This window comes from Chrysochloris asiatica, unplaced genomic scaffold (assembly GCF_000296735.1).
Source record: "Chrysochloris asiatica unplaced genomic scaffold, ChrAsi1.0 scaffold00097, whole genome shotgun sequence".
In the NCBI taxonomy this organism is placed as follows: domain Eukaryota; kingdom Metazoa; phylum Chordata; class Mammalia; order Afrosoricida; family Chrysochloridae; genus Chrysochloris; species Chrysochloris asiatica.
Window position 1 is genome coordinate 7,440,534 of NW_006408615.1, and position 10,076 is coordinate 7,450,609.

Consider the following 10,076-nt stretch of genomic DNA (forward strand, 5'->3'; position numbering starts at 1 on the left):
TCAGGCGCAACTTAGTCCTCCAACTGACATCTCTGCTGTTGAACACTTTACAGAGGTCTGTGCAGCCAGTAGTTGAGTGCTTAACCATTGTGCCACCAAGCCTCCTTGTACATAAATTGTTGCTGTTAGGTGCCATCGGGTAGGTCCCGAGTTGTGGTAGTTAAGGGTTTGTGTCACCTTGGCTAGGCCAGGATTCTCTGTGGTTCAGCAGATGTAGTTAGCACCTCCTCTGTGATGAGATCTAACATGATGTGATCACCCTGGAAGCGATCCAATGTGATCAGCCCTGATCTGATGTAATTATATCATAAATTCTCACTTCTGTGTTGGTACTGAGGTCAGGTGCCATCTACAGGATTAGGTTGTATCTTGAGTCCATGTCTTTTGGATATATGAAAGGAGAGACAAGTGAGCCGAGAGAGGGACCCACTGCCACCAAGAGGGAAGAGTTGGAAGTGGAGTACATCTGTTAGACCTGGGTCCCTGCCCAATGAAGCTCCTAGATCCAGGGCAAGATTGATGCTAAGACACATAGAAATCACTGGGCCTGCAGATGCTGAAATGAGACATCTCCATTTCTCCAGACCCGGGGCTCTGAATTCGGACTTCTACACTCTTAACTCGTGAGAGAATAAACTTCTGTTTGCTAAAGCCCCCCCACCCCCCGGTGGTATTTCTGTTATAGCAGCCCAAGAGAATTAAGACAAGACTCATAGCGACCCTGTATAGGGTTTCTAAGGTGCTCTGGTAGCGTAGTGGTTACGAATCGGGCTGCTAATCTCACGGTCAGCAGTTTGAAACTAACAGCTGTTCCATGGGAGAAAGATGAGGCTTTCTGCTCCTATAAAGACGTACAGCCTCGGAAACCCCGTACAGGGTCGCTATGAGTCGGAACCGACTCCATGGCACACCACCACCACAACAATAGGGTTTCTGAGGCTGTAAATCTTTACGGGAGCAGAAAGCCTCATCTTTCTCCTGGTACCTAAATTATACATCCATAAAGCCGTGAGAAAAGAGAGTCAAGAAGTGATATCAGTAGGCAAGATCATTTGAGGCCTTTACCTTCCATAGGAGCACTGGTGGAGCAGTGGTTAAGCACTTGGTTGCTAACCAAAAGGTAGGCAGTTCAAATCCACCAGCCACTCTGAAGAAGACCAATGTAGTGAGTGTGCTGGCTGTATAAAGACGGCAATCCTGGAAACCCCATGGGACATTGCTACTCTGAGTGTGTTGGACTTGACTCTCCAGAAATGGGTGGGGTTTGGGTTTTGGTGTACCATCCATTTTTTACCAACATGATACAGGCCAACACGATCAAAGCTATAGGGAGAGTCTGCTCCTCACTTCCCTTTAATACAGCTTTAGGAGAAAAAATAAAATAAAAATGGATATTGTTGTTGTTGTTAGAAGCCATCAAGTCAGTTCTAACTCTTAGCAACGCTATGTACAACAGAACGAAGCACCGTCTGGTCCCACACTATTGTCACAAGCATTGTGACACTTGATCCCATTGTCGCTGCCACTGTGCCAATCCATCTCATTGGGGGTCTTCCTCTTTTTCACTGACCCCCCACTTTATCAAACGTGATCTCCTTCTTCAAGGACTGGTCCCTCCTGATAATACGTCCAAAGGGTGAAAGATGAAGTCTGGTCATCTTGACCTCAAAGGAGCACTCTGGCTATACTTCTTATGACAGATTTGTTTGTTGTTTTGACAGTCCCTGATATTGATACCTTTCAGAACTAAAAACAGTCTTTAGCTAGTAGGAAGAAGAAAGGGGCCCCCTTCAAAGGAGCCCTAAGACTGTGAAATGGTTTCTTGTGTTGCATCATTTTCAAACCTCCAAGCAATTTCCAGAGCACTAGAAACGCATTGAGAGGTGATGGAAATATTTAATTGATTCAGCAATGGAGAAAATGCCTGATTTCCCCCAGGTGATACTTGCGATGCAATCTGAATATACTTTGGGGTTGAATTCTCCAGTCTGGTATAATCATAATCGCTCAATGAGCATTTTGAACAGCGTTATTTAATCCGTTTACTAATTTAGTGAGCTGGTAGAAGAGTAGCCAGTGTTTTTTTTTTTCTGGTAAACGTTAGAAATCTGAAGAGACGACCAAACTTGCCTGGAATTTTAAAACTGGGGTGTTAACGCTTTCCTACAGCTCATGTAAGTCACAGATGAATCCACGTCACGATCAAGAGCTTTGTGCTTAGAGGATTTTTGGAACCATCAGCAAACCTTAAGAAGGGGGAAGTTGGGTTTTCAGACAGTAGCTAGTTCTCTCGCTTTTCTCTTTGCATCGTAAGCAAATTAAACTGCAGATGCATTTTGTATCTTAAATATTTTATAAAGAATGACTGAAAAGTTGGGACCATGTTATTGCGCCCCAGTCTTCTGTAAAGTGGTATAAGTGTGAACACGCTCATCTGCAAACCAAAGGGTTGGAGATGTGAGTCCAGATGTGCTTCAGAAGCAATGCCTGGTGTTCTACTTCTGAAAACACAGAACACCCTATGAAGCACACTTCTACTCTCACACACATGGGGGCGCCAGGACTCAGAACCGATTCAATGGCAACTGGTTTATGAATCTTTATGGAGACCTGATTTGTCCTAACCTTCAAGTACTTTATCAGGAAGAAGACAGCAAGATTTGAACTATGCCATTTTATGTTAGCACAAAAGAATTGTTTTAAAAAAGATGGATGTTTCCTTAGAGAAAATCAGACTGACTTCCAAACTGATTAGAAGACATTCTGATGGAGAAAATGGATACTCCGACAGATCGGCGTGATCCGTTCAAAGCCCAGGATGGTGTATAAATGATGATAATTTTCATTCGATCCGGTTTGCTACTCACACGTGAAACTACCCTGGGTGATTAGCCAACCGCCGTTTGTTACCAGCAGGGAGCAGAATGCTGAGCAGCTGTCAGCAAATGATGCTCTTGAATCAGGCAAGTATTAAAATATGACAATCAGCTCTGTATGGTAAATTATCCTAAGACTGCCAAAATCTCAGCTTTGCAAGAAAATCAGTCAAACTCAAGGAGACGATTCACACATCGGCGCTGTTTAAATATTGATTATGAAGAACTATTAAAATACAGAGCTCCATTTTTTTTTTTTAATCCCCATGAACAGAAACAGGATTGCGGTGTTTTGCTCATACCCTTAGGGTGGAAAGACCCTTGCAGCTCACTGTAATACAATCTATACATTGTAATACAATCTGTACAATGTATAGATTGTACAGAATATACTGTGCTTCTGAATGTCCACTCGAGTTAGGTACGCTGCCACTGAGAAAATGGGTCTTTTCTCCAAGTGAAGCTTGCAAAACTCTCACAGTCTGAAAGAAGAAAGAACAGGAATGTATTTCTCCTAGAAGCTATATGCCTTGTGCATCAAGTATTCTGTTGGAAATGAAAAGCAGTAAGAAAAGCCTGTGTCTGAAGATGCAAAGCAACCCAGACCCTGAAACTGAAGGTAGCGTAATACACTTTGAAGAGGGCTACCTCAGGGTGTTGGAAAATACTTTCAGATTGACAGAGGGAGCCAGAAAAGCCATTAGCAAGCAGAGGTGGATAGACTAGAATAGAGCTGCCCAGCCCTCGGGGAAGCCAGTGAGGAAGAGGGTGGCGCCTGAGAAGAAATCTCCATCAATCTTCAGGAGTGAGGGCAGTGACGAGAGGCCTTCAACAGAAGAGGAAATAATTGGTTTCTCAGAAGAGAGAGACTCAGTTAAGCTCTTGCCCATCCACCCTCCCCCTCCGTTCCCTACTTCCAGGCTTGTTATTAACTAACTTCAGGGCACGGACTTAGGAGACCCCATGCATAATAGAATGAAAGGCTCCCCTTGTGATTCAGAAGTAATTTCTTCCTAAACTGTCTTAGTCTAGAAGCTTCGTCATAGAAACACAGAAGCTTCCACTGACAGACAGGTGGTGGCTGGTGCGGGACGCGCGTTGGCTGGGAATTAAACTGTGTGAGGTTTTCTAGACTGCCATGAACTGTCAGAAGAACAAACCAATCTGTGTTGGAAGAAGTACAACCAGAATGCTCCCTAGAAGCCAGGATGGCCAGACTTCATCTCTCATACTTCAGACCTATTATCAGAAGGGACCAGTTCCTGAAGAAGGACATCATGCTTCGTAAATGGAGGGTCAGTGAGAAAGAGGAAGACCCTCAACGAGATGGATTGGCACAGTGGCAGCAGTAGTGGGTGCATGCGTAGTGATTGTGAGGATGGCTCAGGACTGGTGGGTAGTGTTTCGTTCTATTGTGCATAAGGTCTCGATGAGTCAGAACCAACTCGACGGCATGCAACAACAACATTGGGGAGCCTTCATGAAAGGGAAAAATTTCAACCATTGACTCACACTGCTTCATGGAGATTGAGTTGGATGTTTCAGAGGATGCCCACTGACTCAACCCTGTCCTGGCTCTTCTTACTGTCCTCCCCACCCGAGGTCTCTGTACCACCGAAATGGAGCAGTGTATACCCACTCGGAGCTCCACAGGTGTTGCTGAATGAATGAATGAATGAATGAATGAATGAATGAATGAGAGACACATGACTAAAGGCGATAAGTCGATAATAATGACTACTGTTTGGAGTCCTGGTGTGGCGCTGCAGGATAATGCACTGGACCACAAGATCAGCTTGAACTAGAAGGTTGGTAGTTCAAACCCACCAGCCGCTCCTTGGAAACCTTATACAGGGTCACTATGAGTGAGAACCAACTTCAGAACACTCAACAGCAACACATAATGATCACAACCACTTGGAATGGCTGCACTGTTGGCCTGTAAGCAAAAAGTTTAGACAGCTTGACTCAAGTTATTGGTGGGTGGCTCCGTCTCCTCCAATTGGCCCTGGTGAGAGATAGAAATGATGGCATGAGCGTGAGGAAAGAAGGTGTGCAGGTAGATGCTGGAAACAGTTACCTGGGACACTGTGACCTAGTGCTATGGCAGCACAAATGACCTCACACAGACGACGTTAAAGAACATGTTTCTTTTCTCACTGTTCCAAAGACTACAGTCCAAAATCAGACAAGGCTTGAGGAAGAGGTCCTCTTTGTCTGTTTCAGCGTCAATTGCTGGTTGTCACCTAGTCGATTCAGGCTCATAGGGACCTTGTATGATAGAGAGAAATGCCCCCCAGGATTTCTGAGGCTGTCACCTTTACAAACAACCACATCTTCTTTCTCCTTCTGGTTAGCAGCCCAGCGCTTAACCACTGCACCACCAGAACTACATGCAGGGTCGTTATGAGTCAGAATCTACTCATTGGCAACACATTTGTTTTCTTTTCTGGGGTTTCTGATGAAGGAGGGTAGGAATCCTGGTGGACTGTGAATCACAAGGTCAGCAGTTCGAACCCACCAGCCACTACTTGGTTGAAAGATGAGGCTTTTGCTCCTGTAAAGATTCACAGCCTTGGTGACCCTATACAGGGTCACTATGCATCAGGATTGACTCAAGGGTAGTAAAGTTTGTTGTTTTGCCTTCAGTTTGGGTTTTTGGATGCAGGAGGCCAGGACCGGAGTCTCTGCATTTATGACTTGGCCCCAGGTGGTGTGGATGCTTCCAGACTTTTGGTGCCATGCCACACTCTGCCTGGGAATGGCAAGGGTAGACACAACACTTCAGTGAAGGTGCCACCTTAATAGGATCAGAAGAAATCTATAGGGATGACTCGAATTTCCACAGTTATGATCCTAAGAAAATTCAACTCTAAAGCTTTCAATCCATGACCTCACAGTCAAGAAGACAAAGGACAGGGACCAAGGGTGGCCAGACTGACCTTGCCCCAGAGCTTCTTGACGTTTGTAGAGAATATTGAGAGCCCCAGGTGATGCAAACAGTTAAGCGCTCAGCTGCTAACCTGAAGACAGAGGTTCGAGTCTACCTAGAAGCATCTTGAAAGAAAGGCTTGACAATTGATTTCAGAAAAATCCACCATTGCAAACCCTACAGAGCAAGTTCTCCTCTGACACATGGGGTCACCCTGAGTTTGGAGACAACTCAGTGGCAATTGTTTTTGTGTGTGTATTTTTAACTCTTTACTTGCTATGTTGTTGTTGTTAAGTGCGTTGAGCCATTTCTGACCCATAGCGACCCTGTATAGGGTTTCCGAGGAGCAGCTGGTGAGCTTGAACCACCAACCTTGCAGTTCAAACTGGCTTTGCAGTGTGGTGCATTAACTCACAGCGCCACACTAGAACCCGTTTGTTGTTGTTGTTGTTGTTGTTAAGTGCCATGGGTGGAGTTGGTTCCGACTCATAGCGACCCTGTACAGGGTTTCTGAGGCTGTAAATCTTTACGGGAGCAGAAAGCCTCATCTTTCTCCTGTGGAACAGCTGGTAGTTTCAAACTGCTGACCTTGTGGTTCGCAGCCTGATTTGTAACCACTACGCTACCAGAGCTCCTCCAGGACCCCTTACTTGCTATGTCATTGTTAAGTGTCGTCGAGTCGATTCCGACCCTTAGCAACCCTGTATAGGGTTTCCGAGGAGTAGCTGGTGAGCTTGAACCACCGACCTTGCAGTTCAAATGGCTTTGCAGCCTGATGCATTAACCCACAGCGCCACACCAGGACTCCTTACTTGCTATAAATAGCTAAAAATAGTTGTGCATAGGGTCGCAATGAGTCGCTACCAACTTGATGGCATCTAACAACACTTTCTATAAAGAAGTATGTTTGTTTTCAATCGCATGCCTGCCCCTGCTCCTGATTTTAGAAAGGAGGACCCAGGTGGGGGAAGACCCTGGAGGGAGGAGGGCACAGAGGGAGCAGCCACACAGAAGGGTCATTGTTGGGTCTGGTGGGCGGTTCCCAGTCTTTGCAGAAGTGTGACCAGCTCCCTTTGAAATGCAGCCTCAGTGTCAGTAAAGGGCCCACTATGGTTCTCAGAAGGCTCTCACATTCCCTTCCCTGCAGGGCCCACCTGCCTCCCTCTCCTTTCCCTTCTCCAGTTCCACCTCTCCACTCCTCCATCTGCTCTGGTTGGAATCACAACCTTCCAGGCCAGGCCAGCTGCTCCATCTCCTCCCATGGAAGGGGCAGGGTGGCCAGCTCCATCCTGCTCCCTGAGGGGACAGCAATGACCATCTTCTTCCATAACCTCTCCTCAGGTCCCCTCCTTTCTGCAGCCCTGCTCACCCCCCAAGAGCTCACTAACCCCAAGACTCTCAAAGTGCCTCTGTGCTTGGGACCCTGAATCTGTCTCTGACCAGACCTTCTCCAGAAAGTCATACCTTTGAGCTTAAAACTCCTGCAACAGCCTTCTAAAGAAACGCCCCCACTCCACCCTTCCTCCAGGCATGCCCCAAATGGGCTGGGCCACGTGGTGGTCACTAGCCAGCCCAGGGCTCAAAGCCTGACGAGGTTTGTTTCTCACGGCTGCTCAGTGTCTGCTGAGGGTGGGCACACCGGGCATGGTTGTTCTCATTACAGGACCCTGGTCAGTGTCTGCAGAGGTGTCAGTGGCCATGGTAGAGTGACCACACTCTCCTCCACCTGTTCCAGTCTGAGCATCTGAAGGGACAGGAAGTGCTAGAGGAAGAATGTGTCTGTGTGGGAGGTACTGAGGCCCCACACTTAGGGACCATGCAATCCCCAGGGGAGGCACCTCCTTTCCCCAATCCCATTAGCTCTAGGGTCTTGGCTTCTCATGTCCAGCCCTCCTTTGTGACCCCTGAGTTCATGCTGCCATGTCCTCCACCTGGCCCCAGGCCAGAATCTACCTGGTCAAAGTTAAATCCAATCACAGCCCTCCCCCGACTGTGTGTTGCAAAGGCTGCCCAAGGCTCATCCCTCTCTCCTTGGCCAGATCAACAAGGCCCTCGGTCTTCCAGCCTCCTTCTACCTGGGGAGTTTACAGTGAACTTTATTCAAAGGATTTGATTTTTGTCCTTGCGTCTTCAGAGAGAACCTCTAATACGGTGGGAATATTTTGTTGATAGAAGTGTCTTTGATGAGGCCTCCAGACCACACCAAAAGGTTGGCAGTACCAAGCTATCCCCACGGCTCTAAAAACTGGCTTCCAGAAATAAGGAACTCTGGTAGCGTAGTGGTTACAAATCGGGCTGCGAACCGCAAGGTCAGCGGTTCGAAACTACCAGCTGCTTCGCGGGAGAAAGATGAGGCGTTCTGCTCCCGTAAAGATTTACAGCCTCGGAAACCCGGTACAAGGGTCTCTATGAGTCGGAACTGACTCCAAGGCACATAACAAAAACAGAAATATTAAACCTGTTGCCATGAAATCAGTTCTAAGTCACACTGAGTCCACGGACAGAGCAGACCAGCCCCACACATTTCCGAGGCTGTGATCCCTTCAGGAGCAGAGCAGCTGGTGGGTTTGAACACTGCTGACCTCCCATTGTTGTTGTTGTAGTTGTTGTTAAGTGCTATCGAGTCAGTTCCAACCCACAGCGGCCCTGTATAGGGTTTCCAGTGAGCAGCTGGGTGAGCTTGAACCGCCAACCTGGCAGTTCAAACTAACTTTGCAGTCCAGCCCATTAACCCACATCACCACCCCAAGACTCTGACTTTCAAAAAGCGGCCAAATATTTTCACTACTGTGCATCCTGGACTCCAGACCACGCCTACCTAACAGGTTATGCTAATGAGATGAGTAGAGACTGGCCAGGATAGAAACACCAAATGATGTCAGCAGATCTCAGGGCATCCACACAACCAATGAAGACTCTACACATGGGAGCGCCTGGAGCTGCCCTGCTGGTGGCAGACAGGTTTTTGGGACATTAAGAACCTCCCAGACCTCCCCCTGTGTGTCTCTATACTATCTGCATATTTTTTTGCAATAGTAAAACTATAATTGTAAGTTTCACTCTTTCCTGAGTTCCATGAGTCTTTCTAGGAAATTGCTGAACCCAAAGGAGTAGTGGGAGACAGCAGGTCAAAATAGAGGGGTGCCCAGGGGCCCCCAACTTACAGCTGGTATATTAAAGAGATAGAAGGAACTACCGAATTTGTAACCAGCGGGTTAGAAGTAAGGGAGCTAGGAATCACCCCAACTTTCACTGGCATCCTGAGCAGGGAGGGGACCCCTGAACCTGCAGCCAGCAGGTCAGGAGTAAGGGTGTCATGGGGACCTACAAGCTTGAGGCTGGCATCTGAGGTCTGGAGGGCTGAGCCCTTTAATTCGTGAGGTCTGACTTTGTTCTGTGGCCGGGGTCAGGCAGAGTGCTGTGTGTGGAGGTGGAGTCAGAACAGAGTCAGGCAGAATGCTGTGTGTGCAGAGTTAGTGTCAAAACTAAGCAGATTGCCTAGATTGGGCTTGGACTGGCTGACTCCCACCTCCAGCAGAGGTGTGAGGAGTGGGTTAGGTTACACTGACCCTCATGCACACCTCCAGCCCTGCCTCTTCCCTCCTTCCACCCTAATCCACAGTGGTCCCAAACCAACCCGGCTCATGATGTTGTTGTTATTAGGTGCCATGGAGTCGGTAGCAACTCATGGCAACCCTATGCACAAAAGAATGAAACACTGCCTGGTTCTGGGCCAACTTCACAATAGTTGCCATCCTTGAGTCCATTGATGCTGCCACTTTGTCAGTCCATCTCACTGAGGGTCTTCCTCTTTTTCTCTGACCCTCCACCTTACCAAACATGATATCCTTCTCCAGCGACTGGTCCATCCTGACAATATGTCTGAAGTATGAGAGATGAGGTTTGGTCATCCTGGCCTCCAAGAAGCACCCTGGCTGCACCTCTTCCAACACAGATCTGTTTGTTCTTTTGGCAGCCCATGATACTTTCAATATTCTCCTCTAACACCATAACTCAAAAGCATCAATTCTTCTACGGTCTTCCTTATTCACTGTCCAGCTTTCGCATGCATATGAAGTTATGAAAATACCATGGCTTGGGTCAGGCACATCACTCCTGAGACTCAACGTTCCCAGGTTCTGTTTGAACAACTGCCTTTTGGTCCATGCACAGATTCCTCATGAGCACAATTAAGTGTTCTGGAATACTCATACTTCGCAATGTTGTCCATAGCATGCATGTCATGATCCACATAATCGAAAGCCTTT